This window comes from Ceratotherium simum, chromosome 19 (assembly GCF_057802395.1).
Source record: "Ceratotherium simum simum isolate JZ-2026a chromosome 19, ASM5780239v1, whole genome shotgun sequence".
Classification (NCBI taxonomy): Eukaryota; Metazoa; Chordata; class Mammalia; order Perissodactyla; family Rhinocerotidae; genus Ceratotherium; species Ceratotherium simum.
The window spans coordinates 29,670,149-29,686,996 of record NC_141918.1 but is presented as its reverse complement, the minus strand read 5'-3'; the positions used below and the strand labels follow the sequence as shown (position 1 = coordinate 29,686,996).

The window sequence follows — 16,848 nt, the reverse complement described above, 5'->3', positions numbered from 1 at the left end:
GTATAAGGTGAGATATCACGGCAGAACTGAGTCCTGTAGCTCTGTATGGAGAATCAGAGTCTGGAACGAAACGTACTTTCACTTGGTCTTGTTTGTGTTAATTTGATTTCTGTACATTTGAGTCATTGTATTATTCAGGGTTCTCCAGAGAAACAGAACCAAGCCAACAGGATGTGTGTATGTATGTATGCATGTATTATAAGGAATTGGTTCATGTAATTATGGAGGCTGAGAAATCTCAAGATCTGCAAACTGGAGAGCCAGGAGAGTCAATGGTGTGGTTCCAGTCTGAGTCCGAGTCTGAAGGCAGGAGGAGATGGATGTCCTAGCTCAGACAGTCAGGCAGAGAGAGTGAATTCTTTCTGACTCTGCCTTTTGTTCTATTCAGGCCTTAGGGGATTGGATGAGGCCCACCCACATTGGGGAGGGCCATCTGCTTTATTCAGTGCACCGATTCAAATGCTAATCTCATCTGGAAGTGCTTTCACAGACAGACTCAGAATAATGTTTAACCAAATATCTGGGCACCTCATGGCCCAGTCAAGTTGACACAAAAAATTAACCATCAAAGTCATATTATGCAAACATTGAATTTGGTATAATTTTAGGAACTCAGTACATGCTCTGCTGATGACACAGGATCTTCCATTCCCCGCTAAAATACTCCTGTATGAAATTAGCATCATTACCTGACTAGGAGGAACAATGGCAGTTCTGGACAGATAGACCTTTCATTTATCTGTACTCCTGGAATTGAAATGCCTGATGGATCCTGCATGGATAGTAAGCTCCTTTATATCACATGATCTTTTTTTTCCCCACCCTAGCCACAGCTGATTGGACCAGGGTAGGAAGCAAATTCATAGGCTGACCAGTAACCTATGACCTGGCATGATAAGATGAGTTGAGCCTATCAGAATGTCTCCCTAGGGAGCGTGAAAGAAGAAATACTGAAAACGCTTGCAAATTAGCAGCAGGCCTGAGGGTGAAGTGATGCTATGTGGTAGGGCTGGTTCAAGGAAACAAAGGCATATTGGGAGCCAGCCTATAAAAAGGAAGAGGTCAGAGAAGTGCAAAGAGAAGCAGAGCTATTGAGAGGGGCCTCATCTCAGAAGTTCTGTGCTTTCTGGGATTTCTAATTCCAGTTCCCGGCCATGTGAGTCCTTACTCATTTCTCTTGAGGCCAATCAGGTATGTCTCTGTACTTTGCACAGATGAGTTCTCTTCTGTGTCACGTTGCTTATATGAGGGCCTGTATAAAGATTTCACTCAGATGTGTTCCCTCCACTTTCCTTTTGCAAATTCAGAAACTGAAATCCAGAAAAATCATTTGGCCTCTAAGGCCACCTTGACCACCAGGAGCAAGTTTGAGTCTGTCAGTCACAGCTTATCTCATACTCAGCATTGTAGTCTTTTCAAGTTGGGCATAGAGATTGATTTCGATAAAGTCCATTTCTTTTTCTTTTATGGCTAGTGCTTTTGTGTCATATCTAATAAATCTTTGCCTAATTCGAGAGACAAAGATTTTATCCTATATTTTCTTCTAGATGTTTTATAGTTGTAGCTCTTACATTTGGGTCTATGATTCATTTTGAGTTATTTTTTTGTATATGGTATGAAGTAAATGTCTAGGTTCCTTTTTTCTCATATGATTGTCCAATTGTTCTAACACCTAATTTTGTCTAAGTACAAGATTATCCTTTCTCCATTTAAATACATTGGCATCTTTGTTGAACATCAATAGACTATATATCTGTGGGTCTATTTCTGGACGCCTCCTCCGTCCCATTGTTCTACATTAGGAGTTGACAAACTATGACCTGAGGGCCAAATCTGGCCCACTACCTGTTTGGAAATAAAGTTTTATTGGAACTCGGTGAAGCCCATTCATTCCTTTAAGTATTGTCTGACTGTTCTCATGCTACAGATGCAGAGTTGAAACAGATTACAAACCCAAAAATACTTGCTATCTGGACCTTTACAGAAAAAGTTTGCTGACTCTTGATCTATATGTCTATCCTTGTGTAATATCACACTATCTTGATTACTATTGACCTCAGATAAATAGACGGCTAGTCATTTCCCCAGCAAAAATGGGTTTATTCAGGATTAGCAAAGAATTGCAATTTGCGGGTCTGCAACCATGTCGAGCCATGTGCAAGTCTCTCACAGCAAAGAGGAGAAACTCTTATAGAGGGAAAGAGGAATTTGGGAGGCTATTGTAAACAAAAAGCTCATTGGAGGAATTGAGAGTTCAGTGTAGAGTGGCTTTTCATGGGCTGAGCTTTGCTGATCAAGGAGAGGAAGATTTCCTTCTTCCTGTTGGGCTCTGCTATTGACTTAGCTTGAGAGAACTCCCGCTTTTGGCCTCCCAACTCCAATTTAATGAGATTTCTGTCTATTAATTTTCACATTACTGTAACTTTACAGTAAGACTTGAAATCAGATGGTATATGTTATCCAACTCTATTCTTCTCCAAAATTATTTGGCTAGTCTATGTTCCTTGCATTTCCATACAAATTTTAAAATTAGCTTGTCAATTTCTACAAAATAGTCTTCTAGAATTTTATGTGCCATTGTTTTGAATCTATGGGTTGATTTGGGGAGAACTGACATCTTAACAATGCAGAATTTTCCAATCCATGAAAATGGAATGTCTCTCCATTTATTTAGGTTACCCTTAATTTCTTACAGAAATGTTTTGAAGTTTTCAATTTATATGTCTTGCATATTTTTGTTAAGTGTATCCCTAAGTATTTCACATTTTTGATACTATTTTACTTTATTACTTTTTAACTTTATTTTTCAATTGTTCATTACTATCATATAGAAATACAGTTAATTTTTATATATTAATCTTTTTTTTTTTTGTGAGGAAGATCAGCCCTGAGCTAACATCCATGCCAATCTTCCTCTTTTTGCTGAGGAAGACTGGCCCTGGGCTAACATCTGTGCCCAACTTCCTCCACTTTATATGGGATGCTTCCACAGCGTGGCCTGACAAGTGGTGCATTGGTGCGCACCTGGGATCCCAACCTAGGCCACCAGCAGCGGAGCATGTGCACTTAACCGCTATGCCACAGGGCGGCCCCCGTTATGTATTAATCTTGTATCTTCCATCTTTGGTATATTTACTAATAAGGATAGGAAAATCAATCTCTTAGGGTTTTCTGCATAGATGATCATGTCGTTTGTGAATAAAAGTAGTGTGGTTTTTTCCTTTCCAATCTGGATACCGTTTCTTTCTCTTTTCTTGCATTATTCCACTGGTTAGGACCTCTAGAACAATGTTGAATATAAGTGATGAAAGTGGACATTCTTCACTTGTTCCTGATCTTTGGGGAAAAGCATTTAGTCTTTTACTGTTAAGTACAATGTTAGCTGTAGGTTTTCTCAGATGCCCTTTGTCAGGTTGAGGACGTTCACTTCTAGTCCTAATTTGCTGAGAGATTTTATTATGAATACACGTTGAATTTTCTCAAATGCTTTTTCAGCATCTATTGAGATGATCAGGTGGTCCCTGCTCCCATAAGCTTTCAATCTGTTGGTAAGATGGACACCAAACAAGTGAAAACAAAGAATGTGATGTGTGCAAGACAAGGAAAGTTCAGGAGTCTAGCCCAGCCCAGGGTCAGAGAGGGTCTTTTTTGGGAAGTGAAGTTGAAAATGAGACTGAAAGAAGAGTAGGAAATAGGTAAGTGGAAGGAGAGGGAAAGCAAGCAGGAGTTGACACCACATGACCTGAGTTCCAAATCTGTTCCTGCTGCTTTCTGATTCCGCGAGGAGGGAAAGGTTCCCATAGAAATGCTACCTGTGAGTTTTGCTTTGGAGTCATCCTCTTAGCCTCCATAAGAGACAGCTTTGTGAATTTGTCTCTTGTTGATAATGCAGAGCTGTTGTTTACCATATCACTCTGTCACCTCTGTGGAGTACCATAGAGAATTACGTATCTTTTAGAGATATGAACCACAAGAACTTTACCTCAGCAATTGTTTGTTTGTCTTCTCCTGGACAACCCACCTGAATTCCCTTTCCTCTTCATGTGCCGGGAAACTCAGAGGAGATCAGAATCTGCACTCAAGTAACCGAGTGGGACCTTATGTGGACGTGTATTTTAATTTTCTCCTAGTCAGGACCTCTTTTAAAAATTTACATTTTCCTGCTCCTAACTTTGTATTTTATTGCATATATTCCTTGTATCCTATAAGCTACTTAAATATTTTACGGAACAAGGTAGATTATGAACAAATAAACAAAAAATGCATAACGACATAATATTAAAAACTGTAAAGAAACCACTACTTGGGGCTGGCCCTGTGGCCTAGTGGTTAGTTTTGGCATGCTCCACTTTGGCAGCCCAGGTTTGGTTCCCGGGTGCCAATCTACACTACTTGTCAGTGGCCATGCTGTGGGGGTGACCCACATGCAAAGTAGAGGAAGATTGGCACAGATGTTAGCTCAGGGTGAAATCACCCTCAGCAAAAACAAACAAAAAGAAACTACTGCTTTATTACCAAGTTTCTGGCACACCTAACAGTCTCAGCTGCTGCTCCTTCCCCTTCTCATGACAGCCACCTGCCCTCATGACTGCCCTATTCGCCCTGTTCTTTGTGTTTTCCTTCCTTTCAGGCTGCTCCACCCTGCATTAACTGGTCCTCTCAGAGCAAACACACAGACGCTTTTTGCTTTCAGGGTTTTAAAAGTTGCACTACTGGAAGGATACCAGAAAGATAATAGAAGGAGTAACCATGAGGAAATTGTAAAGGTTCCAGAAAGTTTCCAAGGTCTTACTTGTTCCTGGCCCTGACCTATACTTCCTGACTTCTTTTCAGTACGGCATTTAAAAGTCCGTTTTGAATTTCCGTTCAGCATTTTCATCCCACGGTGTGACACTTATAATTCTCTTCCCCGTTAGGCAAGCTTAGCTCCTTTAAAAGCTCATCTTTCACCTCAGAGGTGCGTGAGGACAGTCTGGGCCATGTGGTGGGTGCCTCCCATCTTCACAGTCATCTGCTTTCATGAAGGCCTCAGGACTTGGGCTGCCCAGACAGGAATGAACCCCACTGGGCGACTTCTTGCATCCTGTACCTCTCATTGTATTGTCTTTGCCTCCCTACAGTCAAGGCTGTATACCTTAGGGGCAAAATGATTGTCATTTTGTTGTGATGGCCTCTGGAAGCTCTGTTGTCAGCAATGTAGCAGTGCTAGAAACCAGAGGGGATGCTGAGGTAGGACAGTGGGGTGAGTGGGGAGGATGATGCCTGCATTGTTGGGGCAAGTGAGCTAAGGGCCTTGGTCCATATTTGTATAGAAGACCTCTTCTACCAAGAATTCAGAGCCTTGGTGGAGTGGCTTAGTGTCTGGCTCCTGCTCCCTTCTCTTAGGACTCTTCTTTGGCCTGGCTCCCCTTCCCCAAACCAATCAGTACCTAGATATGGCCCCTTCTACTCAAATCATGCTTCAAAAGTGCCTTTAAAGTAGAAGTCTTATCCCAGGCTTCCAAAGATATATGACCAGTGACTCCACCCAAAGAAAGCAGATAGAGGCTTTCTCCAACAATTCTTCTTCATAAAATCTAATGTTTGCCCTTGAGAACCTCATCTTCGGAACACTAAATCTTTCCTGTCGGTTCCTGGATAATCCTTGTGCTGCGCGACACTCTAAATAAACAGTATATATTGCCAGTGGAAGTGAATACCCCGGGGGAATTCTGACTTTGAGATGCTGTCTTCATGCTATGTTTTGTTTTCTAAGCCACCCCAGTTCCTTTTCCTTGCCAACAAATTCCCATCCTTTGCCTTTCAATAATGACCAAAATTGGAACTGAGATGGAGGCTTTGCTTCAGAAAAACCCCGTGGGTAAGATTCCCCTTACATTGAGACACCTACTCTGCAGTCCCTCGCTAAATATTTGTTGAGGATTGAATCACTAAGGAGGAGCCCGCGTACTTTGGCATGGCAGCCTCTGGCCCCTATTTACTTCCCTAAGATGGAACCAGAGGGACTGGGGCCTCCTGAGAAGAGTGCAGTGCCCAGGGCGAGTCATCCGTGAGTGCCCTCATCTCATATTTGTGTTCGAGTGAAATTTGGTTACAGTAAACACTCGGGGGCAAGTTTTAAGAAGAAAAGAAAAGAGATGAGATTAAAGCTCAATGGGCAGGTTTTCTCAGGGGTGAAAAGAGGCCAGGCGATTTCCTGTCTTTTTTGGCTACTAGTATCATATTTTTAAATATGAAGAAATGACGAAATAGAGCTGCAAAATGTTTACATTTAGCAGAGACACATTTTCACACATGCAAACCCAACGGTGCATGTATAGTTTCATTTGACAACAGTGTCAGAGCACAACTGCCTGGATGTGAGGTCAAGCAATTCTGCCCCTTCCCCCTCCCTCTCCTGCCCCCACCTCCCGGTGCTGTCATCACTGTGATAGGCTCTGGAGGGAGGGGATGGAGGATTTAGTGCCAGTTTGGTTGCTAGGAAACCACACTGTGTGTATAATCCACGTTCTCTCTCCTCCTCCCCCTCCCCTTCAGCAGATTTTATTTTTAATTTAGTTTTTTGAATAGGTAATACATTCACATGTTTCAAACATCAAAAGATACGAAAAGCTGTAAAACAAATCTTATCCCTCTTCATTCAGTTCCCGTCCTCCTCAACAAATAACCACTGTTATTTCTTTCTTGTTTATCCTTCTGGATATTTTTTATGCCTAAGTCATATAGACTTATTTCATTCCCCTTCAACTTTTTTTACATACATGACAGCCTGCTTTACACATAAGTATCATATATTTGTTTGTTTCTTTCTGCATGAATTTTCCATAGTGATTCACTAAGAAACTCATTCATTCTTTTTTACAGCTAAAGAGTATTCCATTGTATGGATTTACCATATTTAATTAAATCAGCTCCCTTTTGGTAAACATTTAGGTAGCTTCCAATTTTTGGTGATTACAGACAATGCCTCATGAATAACTCTTGTACAATGTGTTATTTCCCACCTGTGAGCCTATCTGGAAGATGCATTCTTAGGGTTAAAGGCTATATATTTTTGTAATTTGGATAGATACTGCCAAATTACTCATCATAGAAATTGAACCACTTTCTATTCCCACCAACAGTGTATGAGATTGGGCTTTTGCTAGTTTGATAAGTGAAAAATGATATTTCATTGTGATTTTAATTTTCATTTCTTTTGTAATGAGCATTTAAAAAAATTTAAGAGCTACTCATTTTTTTCCTTCAATAAACTCTCTGCTTAGCCATTTGCAACTTTTCTGTTGGGTTTGTTGATATTTCTTGCTGATTTGTAGGGGGCATCTTTATACATTAGGGTGATATAAGTTGTGAATATTTTCGCCAATCTGTCATTTATAACCTGACTTTGTTTATGATTTTTTGGGAGAAGAATGCATGTTTTTAACAAATTTTAATTTTTATGTAGTCAAATGTATCAGTGTTTTCTTTGAAGATTTTTGGATTTTGTGCCATAGTTTGTAAGACATAATCTATTTTTGATACCATGCAATGGGCTCGCTCTGCTCACCGTGATCTGAGCCAATTAATCATGAGTTAGGGATCGAGAAAGGAAGTTCTAATTTGATTAGCCAGCATAACTGGGAAGATGGCAGACTAATGTCTCAAAAAACCATCTTCCAAAAATTACAGAATTTTGAGGTAATTATATAGGGAAAATGGGCAGTAAGGAGGGGGTTTCCTTTAGGCGTGATGGACTCCAGGGTCTTTTATTGTTCCATTCTTTTGTCAGCTGTGATGGATACCTTGCAGATGTGTTTCCCACCTGTGGTCAGCCTATTCCTGGAAAGAAACTCGTAGAATACAGTTTTAATTTATCAAGCTATCGGGGAGTACATACGTAAGCAGAGGCCATAAATCAGGAGAACAAGTGAATTCTTTTAGAGTACGTGCAGAGCAGTGAGTAGTCACCCAGAGGAGTGGCTGGGGCCATTTGGCGTAACAAGATGATCTCACTAATTCTCACTTGCAGTTTGAGGTTATAAAAAATTCTTCTGTGTTCTACTCTATCATTTTTATAAACTCACATTTATATTGATGTTGTAGAGGAGGAAAAATAACTTGCCCTCTACCCTTCTGAATTCTTGGCTGACACTCCTGTAATAAAAGATAGATTAACAAGAGAACATCAAATAGAAGTTTATTGAAAGGTATACGTCATATATACGTGGGAGACACCCATGGAGAAATGAGAGACTTCCTGAAGTGGATTAGAATTCAGAATTAAACACCAGCTTACTAGGACAAGGGGAGGGAGGATAGAGGCCTCTTAGGGGAAAATAAGTGATTTTTAGGAAAGATGAGCAGGCATTTAGAAAAATGGGTGAGGAGTATGATAGTTTGTGACAGTTTGTCTGGGTGTGGTGATGACTTCTAGCCTCCTCTCCTGTGAAGAGTCAGTCTTCCCTGGTTGATGAAACTCCCAGGGAGGGTGTTGATGACAGTTGCGTTTCTTTTGGAGGATCTGCTTTAGGCAGATGAGGGGAGTTCAGAGAAAGCCTCTGCCTGCATTGACTGTTTCTCAAGTGCCTACAGCTCAAAATAATCAATATCCCAAGGTGACATATTTGGGGGTGGCATGTCCTGAACTCCTACAGTCATATTTTGGGATGGCATATTCTGCTACCCTTCAATGTTTTTGTTTATATAGAATTTATTCTATGTCAATTTGCTTCCAGATGGCTATCCAGTTGTCCTGACACCATGACACTATGAATTGACTAGTCCCTGTTGTTCCTTAAGTGTCAAGGACACTTCCTCATCAATCATAGCAGTCTCATTCCTGAGCAATGCAGGGTGGGGGCTAACAAAGCAAAGCCCAGAGCACTCCTCCTATTTGCTGTGACAACAGAGAGGCTTCTCCCAGGTACTAAAGCCATCCTGACTCACAGACAGTCTGCTGTCCAGGGACGTGCTCACAGGGAAACCCTGGCATTGCCCACCCAGACCCTCCCGCCTCCCCAAACAGGGAGTGCAGCAGCTCAGAACCACTGCACTCAGAGGTGGAATTAGGCTTTGGGCCTGAATAAATAATTAGAAATTGGCTGCTGAGAGAATGTCCCTGGTGATTGCTTGCTCTGGAATTTTGCTGGGTGGCACACAGAGTTTTATTACCCAATTAAAATACAGCAGATTAAATCGTGCAGAAGGAAGATGGAGTGGGCAATAAATCTGCTGTGGAATGGGCTGTGGAAGGCCCACCCCGAAAGGCATGAATTGATGGTTCAGAGAGAAGTGAGAAAAACAGTAATATTGTTTTGCCAAAAGGAATCCCCAGCCAAGCATATTCTTTGAGGGAGATAGAATGTTTGCCTTGTGGAGGACAGGTGGTGGGGTTGGAGACCTTACACTGGGAAAAGAAAGGTAAGCTTTTCAAGTTTTGAGTGAAGGCCCTGGATGGAAGGGAAATATGGAGGGCAGGTGAAGGCAGCCAAAAAAACCATCGCTCCTGGTGAAGTGATAGCCTTTAGTAACATACAAACTCTAAAATAGATATTGGTGATTCCGTGGTGCCCACTGCCCAGTGTTACATAACTGGAATGATCATGTCACAACAAGTTCTAAAATGTCAGTGAAGTAAGAAGAGGCAGGATTAGCATATTAACCACCCAATGAAATATACTTTTCTTCTTGTATTAGTTTGCTAGGGCTGCTGGAACAAACCACAACTGGGTGACTTCAACAACAGAAATTTCAGGGCCAGCCTGGTGGCGCAGCGGTTAAGTGTGTGTGCTCTGCTTCAGTGGCCCAGGGTTCACAGGCCCGGATCCCAGGCGCACATTGATGCACCGCTTGTCAGGCCATGCTGTGGTGGCGTCCCGTATAAAGTAGAGGAAGATGGGCACAGATGTTAGCCCAGGGCCGATCTTCCTCAAGAAAAAGAGGAGGATTGGCGTTGGATGTTAGCTCAGGGCTGATCTTCCTCACAAAAAAATAAAACAAAAAAACCCCAGAAATTTATCGTCTCACAGTTCTGGAGGCTGGAAGTCTGAGATCAAGATGTCAGCAGGGTTGGTTCCCTCTGAGAACTACAAGAGAAGGATCTGTTCAAAGGTCTCTTTCCTTGGCTTGTAGACGGCCATCTTCTCCTTATATCTCTTCACATCATTTTCCCTCTGTGCATATCTGTGTCCAAATTTCCCCTTTTATCAGTCGTATGGGATTAGGGCCCACCCTAATGACCTCATTTTAACTTGATTACCTCCATAAAGACCTATCTCCAAATAAGGTCACATTCTGAGGTAAGTAGGGGTTTGGACTTGAATTTTGGGGGCACACAATTCAACCCATAACGCTTGACTATCTTGAAAAATAGCAATTTTCTTATTCATGTATGTACACCACCTTCCCTGCCCCAGCCCCAGGGCTTATTGATAACATCTTTTTCACGTTTCTCACCAGCTAGTTTGCAGTGCTGGGTTTCAGCTCACTGGTGAGACTCTGTAACTGCAGCAGTACGTGCATTTGTTCCTGTTTGGTACTTGGTGAAGGGGGAAAGCCTTGGTTGTTCTTATCTTGAGGGTGAGAGGTAAACATTTCTCCTTGAAAAAGATGAAGTGATGAGCTTCCCTCTGGCTTCCCTTTCCACCTTGCTTAGGGTTGCCAGATGTTGTGTTTGAGACCAGTTGGTCTGCCATGTGCACCTTCTGAGAGGAATTTATAGTGTATCCATATATGAGTTTATCACATATATTTAAGATTTTAGTTGGAACCATCTGGCTGCCCTCATCTGGCCTGGAGCTTGGGCCTACTGAATTTCTAGCCATTGAGCAAAATGAAGCACAGACACTGTAGGAGTTATTTTTGAATTGTGTCAACATTAATGCCCTTGCCATTGTCCTACAGCAAAGCAGATTAATAATGAAGCTAAAAGTCTGTTCCAGACAGCTGGGGGCTCTGGAGCGTGACTCTGAACCCCAGTCTGTATCTGTCAATAGGGGCAAGACTAGCTCCCTACACCCCAGCGCACAAGACTACACCTGGCACTGGTAGGTCCCCTAGTCTAGAAGCCATCTTTGATTCCTTATTTGTGTAAACTGATTCCATTCATTCATTCAGCAAATACTTACTGAACAGCTGCTCTGTGCTAGTCACTCTTCCAGGTGATAGGGATACAGTAGGGATCAAAACAAACACAGCTGTCTTCATGGACTCGCGGAGTTTACAATCTGTCAAGATAAACAGTTAACATCATCGATGAGTTGATAAATGCTAAAAACAATGAAGCAGCACCAGGAATGTGGGTCTCAGGGGAGAGCTGCAAGTTTTTCAAGGAAGAAGTCTTAAGAAGGTGATATCTGAGCAAAGACTTGAAGGAGGGGAGTAAGCTAGCTTTGTGGCTATTGGGGGCGAGTGTTTCAGCAGAGGGAGCAGTCAGGGTCCCTAAATTCCTAAGATGGAGTGTGCTCAGTGAGTGTGCAGAAGAGCGAGGAGGCCATTGTGGCTGCAGGGGAGTTATCCAAAGAGAGAGTGATAATGAGGTGGGGTGGGTGGAGCAGAACACACCCATCTAGGCCATTAAAAGGACTGTCCTTTATTTTAAGGGAAAGGAAAACCATTTTTTGAGCATAGGAGATAAGTGAGCTGAATAATTTGCACCTTATTACAAGGTGAATAAGATCATTCCGGCTGCTCTGTTGAGAATAGATTGTAAGAAAGCGAGGGGAGAAGCAGGAAGACCAGGTGGGGCGGTTAAGAAGATAGAGGCTCAAATTGGGAGGAACCCTGGTGGTGTTAAGCGGTCAGATTCTGGATGCATTTGGAGAGTAGAGCCTAGAGGATTTCCTGATGAATTGGATGATGGAATGAGAGGAGAGGAGTTGTGGAGGACACCAAGGGTTTGGCCTGAGTAGCTGGAAGGATGGAGTTGCCATTAGCTGAGAAGGAGTGGGCTGTAAATAGACCAGATTATGGGACGAGGATCAGGAGTTCAGTGTGAGATGCCTATCAGTTCTCATCAGAACCAAGTAGAGATGTCTAGGTATGCTGTGACCTCATCATTCACTCCTGGAAAGGTGTCACATTTAAATAAGTATGGTCCTAAAAGGCAAAATAGAGAGAAAGATGGTGCTATGGTCTGAGTGTGTGTCTCCCCCGTGCCAAATTCATATGTTGAAATCCTAACCCCCAAAGGTGATGGTATTAGGAGGTGGGGTCTTTGAGAGGTGCTTAGGTCATGAGGATGGAGCCCTCGTGAATGTGATTAGTGCTCTTTTAAAAGAGACCCCACAGAGCTCCTTACCCCCTTCTGCCATGTGAAGATGCAATGAGAAGTCTGCAACCCAAAAGAGGGCCCTAACCCAAACGTCCTGGCACCTGATCGCAGACTTCCAGCCTCCAGAACTGTGAGCAATAACTTTCTGCTGTTTATAAGTTACCCTGTCTGTGGTATTTTGTTATAGCAGCCCAAATGGACTAGGACAGACGGATAGAGAAACAAGAAATTATTTTCTTTATTCTGGTCTCTTCAAGGACATCAGAGAAATCACAATCCCTAGCAGGCCTTCTCATGTCTCCTTTTCTTTCCTCAACAAATCCTATTATAATCTTCTCTTTCAGAAGCCTCTCGCTGGCCACCACATCCCCTCAAAACACTCTTTGTCTTCAGCCTCAGTGTGTTGGCTCCCAGCTTTGGGGTCTCTTCAGGATGTAGACTAACTAAATCTCTTTGAACTTGAGGATAGCAGAATACGCCACCCCAAAATATGCCACTTAGACACAAGGTTTATTTTGAGCTGAAGGCAGTTGAGAAGAAGCAGATACAAGGGAAGCTCTTTGTCCTTCCCTTATTTGCCTAAAAGTAGGACATAAGTTTATAAAGTTGTCCCTCATCCTCTCTCTACCAGGAAGGACAGAAGTTAATCACCATAAACAACTCTAGACCGTTATCAGCCCAGTGATGGGCTGACCAAAGGAATCTACATAACAAAGCTTGCTAATACTAGTCTTTATCTATCATTATTTTCCCCATGTAGTCACCTTCCCATGATTTGCCACCCCTAAAAAGTCAAAGCCCTTTTCCTTTGTCTTGTCACTTCTCTAAAAATTTATTGTTCTTTTGTTAAGATGCTATATAAGCCCGAGTTCTAGCCACCCCTTTGAGTTACTCGTCACTGAATGCTCTCAAGTGTATGCACAATGCACATGTTAATAAACATCTGACTGTTTTTTCTCTTGTTAATCTGTCTTTTGTCGGTCTAATTCACAAAGCCCTAGCTGGAGAACCAAGGAGGGTAGAGGAAGGATGGATTTTCCCTCCCCTACAAACTCTTTCCTTCCTTCTTTGACTTCTCCATCACACAATGTCCAGGAAGAAATGTGGCAGGGTTGGCCTGTCCTCAGAGGATGGAGTGCAGCTAGGGAGAAGGATAACTCGACCAGAGATGTTGGGATCCTCATTGGCAGATTAAGGGAGCAGATAAGTTGGTGAACCCCCAATTGCAAATACCTGTTGCCCTGCCATATGTGCACATGTGGATGCATGGCGGCCCCTAGCCTGGTGAGGCTGTCTCTGTATTTGGGCCATCTCAGGCCATCATCATAGCCACATCTGGATAAGATTAGGGGAAGCACTCACAAGGTTATGTAAATGTGAAATATTTTATACATTTGCAATTAACAAATGATACTTTTAAGCTCCCCCACTTCCACTCTCTACCAGTAATGAGTAACAATTCTCACTAATTCATCATTATTTAGATTTGTAGAGTGAGGTCTATGTACCCTCATAGAAGGCAAGGACATGCAGTCCTGTTATTCATCAGCAAACAGTTCACCCAAAATTTATTAAACATATTATATGAGCCAGGCCCTGAGCCAGACACTGAGAGGACTAAGTGAATTGGACATAAGGTTTCAGCTTTTGGGGTAGGGATGGGGGACAGATGAGGTCAATATCCAATAGTAAGTGTTGTGATGGAAGGGACCTGCTCCACCCAGCCACAGGGGGGCCAACAAGACTTACCTGGGAATGTGCATCTAAAAAAATATGACCTAAGTCCAGACAAGGATGGCCACTCTCACCACTCCTATTTAACATAGTATTGGAAGTCCTAGCCAGAGCAATCAGGCAAGAAAAAGAAATAAAAGGGATCCAAATTGGAAAGGAAGAAGTGAAACTGTTACTATTTGCAGATGACATGATTTTATATATAGAAAACCCTAAACAATGCCCCAAAAAACTTTTAGAAATAATAAATGAATACAATAAAGTTGCAGGATACAAAATCAACATGCAAAAATCAGTTGCATTTCTATACACTAACAATGAAGTAGCAGAAAGAGAAATTAAGAATACAATCCCATTTACAATTGCAACAAAAAGAAGAAAATACCTAGGAATAAACTTATCCAAAGAGGTGAAAGATCTGTACACTAAAAACTGTAAAACATTGTTGAAAGAAACTGAAGAAGACACAAAGAAGTGGAAAGATATTCCATGCTCTTGGATTGGAAGAATTAACATAGTTAGAATACCCATACTTACTAAAGCAGTCTATAGATTCAATGCAATCCCTAGCAAAGTTCCAATAACATTTTTCATAGAAATAGAATAAAGAATCCTAAAATTTATATGGAACAAGAGAAGACCCCTAATAGCCAAAGGAATCCTGAGAAAAAAGAACAGAGCTGAAGGTATCACACTCCCTGATTTCAAAATATACTATAAGGCTATAGTAACCCAAACAGCATGGTACTGGCACAAAAACAGACACACAGATCAATGGAACAGAATCAAGAGCTCAGAAATAAACCTACACATCTATGGACAGCTAACTTTTGACAAGGGAGCCAAGAACATACAATGGAGAAAAGAAAGTCTCTTCAACAAATGGTGTTGGGAAAACTGGACAGCTACATGCAAAAAGTGAAAGTAGACCATTATCTTACACCATACACAAAAATTAACTCAAAATGGATTAAAGACTTGAATGTAAGACCTGAAACCATGAAACTTCTAGAAGAAAACATAGGCGTACACTCTTCAACATCAGTCTTAGTAACGTGTTTTCAAGTACCATGTCTGACTGGGCAAGGGAAACAATAGAAAAAATAAACAAATGGGACTACATCAAACTAAAAAGCTTCTGCACAGCAAAGGAAACCATCAACAAAACGAAAAGACAACCTAGCAACTGGGAGAAGATATTTGCAAACCATATATCTATAAGGAGTTAATCTCCAAAATATATAAAGAACTCGTACATCTCAACAACAAAAAAACTAACAATCCAATTAAAAAATGGGCAAAAGACCTGAACAGATATTTCTCCAAAGAAGATATACAGATGGCCAACAGGCACATGAAAAGATGTTCAACATCATTAACTATCAGGGAAATGCAAATCAAAACTACAATGAGATATCACCTCACTCCCGTCAGAATGGCTATAATTAACAACACAGGAAACAAGTGTTGGAGAGGATGTGGAGAGAAGGGAACTCTCATACACTGCTGGTGGGAGTGCAAACTGGTGCAGCCACTAAGGAAAACAGTATAGCGATTCCTCAAAAAATTAAGAATGGAACTACCACATGATCCAGCTATTCCACTTCTGGGTATTTATCCAAAGAACATGAAAACACGAATGCGTAAAGATACATGCACCTCGGTGTTCATTGCAGCATTATTCACAATAGCCAAGACATGGAAGCAACCTAGGTGCCCAACAAGGGATGAATGGATAAAGAAGATGTGGTACATATACACTATGGAATACTACTCAGCCATAAGAAGCAATGAAATCCAACCATTTGTGACAACATGGATGGAGATTGAGGGTATTATGCTAAGCTAAATAAGTCAGAGGGAGAAGGTCAAATACCATATGATCTCACTAAGAAGTAGAAAATAAAAACAACAAACAAACACATAGAGACAGAGATTGGATTGGTTGTTACCAGAGGGGAAGGGGGATGGAGGAGGGCAAAAGGGATGATTAGGCACATGTGTATGGTAATGGAGTATAACTAGTCTTTGGGTGGTGAACATGATGTAATCTATGCAGAAATAGAAGTATAATGATGTACACCTAAAATTTATACAATGTTATAAATCAATGTTACCGCAATTAAAAAAATAAAAAAGGAATTTGCATCTAAAAAATATGACCTAAGGCTAGGAAATTCTAAGTAAATTCATCAGGACATTGTCCAAAGAGGCTGTCCACTTCTCCCAGCTGCCCCTCCTCTCTCCTCTCAGGGTTCCATGACTCCCCCAGTATCATACCCCCTGAGGGCATGTTTCATAGCTGCCATTCCCATCAGCCTACTAGCTTCAGAGTGGCAAGGATGGGCTTGTCTTATTCACCACTGCTTCCCCAGGACCTCAGGCGGCTGAGGAATTGGATGACTTGTTGAATGAATGGATGGAGAGATGGATGAGTCCTTTGTTAACAGAAACAACATTATTCATTATTTTGAGTACATCTACAAGTTTTTAAAGTGCTACAGGATCACTACTGAGAGTGTTCTTTCTTATTCAACTTTTTTAAAGCTCAGTTTAATGAGGGGATTTTTTCAGTGGGACCACATTGTTAATTTTATAGTGAAAGTTAATGGGAAATAAGATTTGCATCAGAGAAATATTCTTTATAGCTATTATTTGGCAAAAAGTATTGTGTCAAACTACCCTATTTTCACCTTGATCCAAATATATGTATAAGATTTTTAAAAAATAATGTTCTGTATTCATTTTATTTAACAAATTAATTGCATTTCCCATTATGAATATTATATAAACTCATATAGAAAATTAAAAAGAAAAGAAAATACATTTCAATGCATTTTTTCCAATAATTTTTCTATGAC

At 41.3% G+C, this 16,848-nt stretch overlaps 1 long non-coding RNA gene across 2 annotated transcripts in view; it reads left to right on the top strand.

The window, feature by feature from the left end:
* Nucleotides 1-1,017: 1,017 nt before the first annotated feature.
* The window catches only part of LOC147914516 (uncharacterized), an 80,064-nt gene continuing 64,233 nt past the window's right edge, over nt 1,018-16,848 (top strand). The window contains exon 1 of one of the 2 annotated variants that reach the window (XR_015555244.1): nt 1,018-1,156. This is a non-coding gene — a long non-coding RNA (uncharacterized LOC147914516). Of the gene's footprint in view, nt 1,192-16,848 lie in introns of both variants that reach the window. The other variant, XR_015555245.1, reaches the window with a different exon arrangement.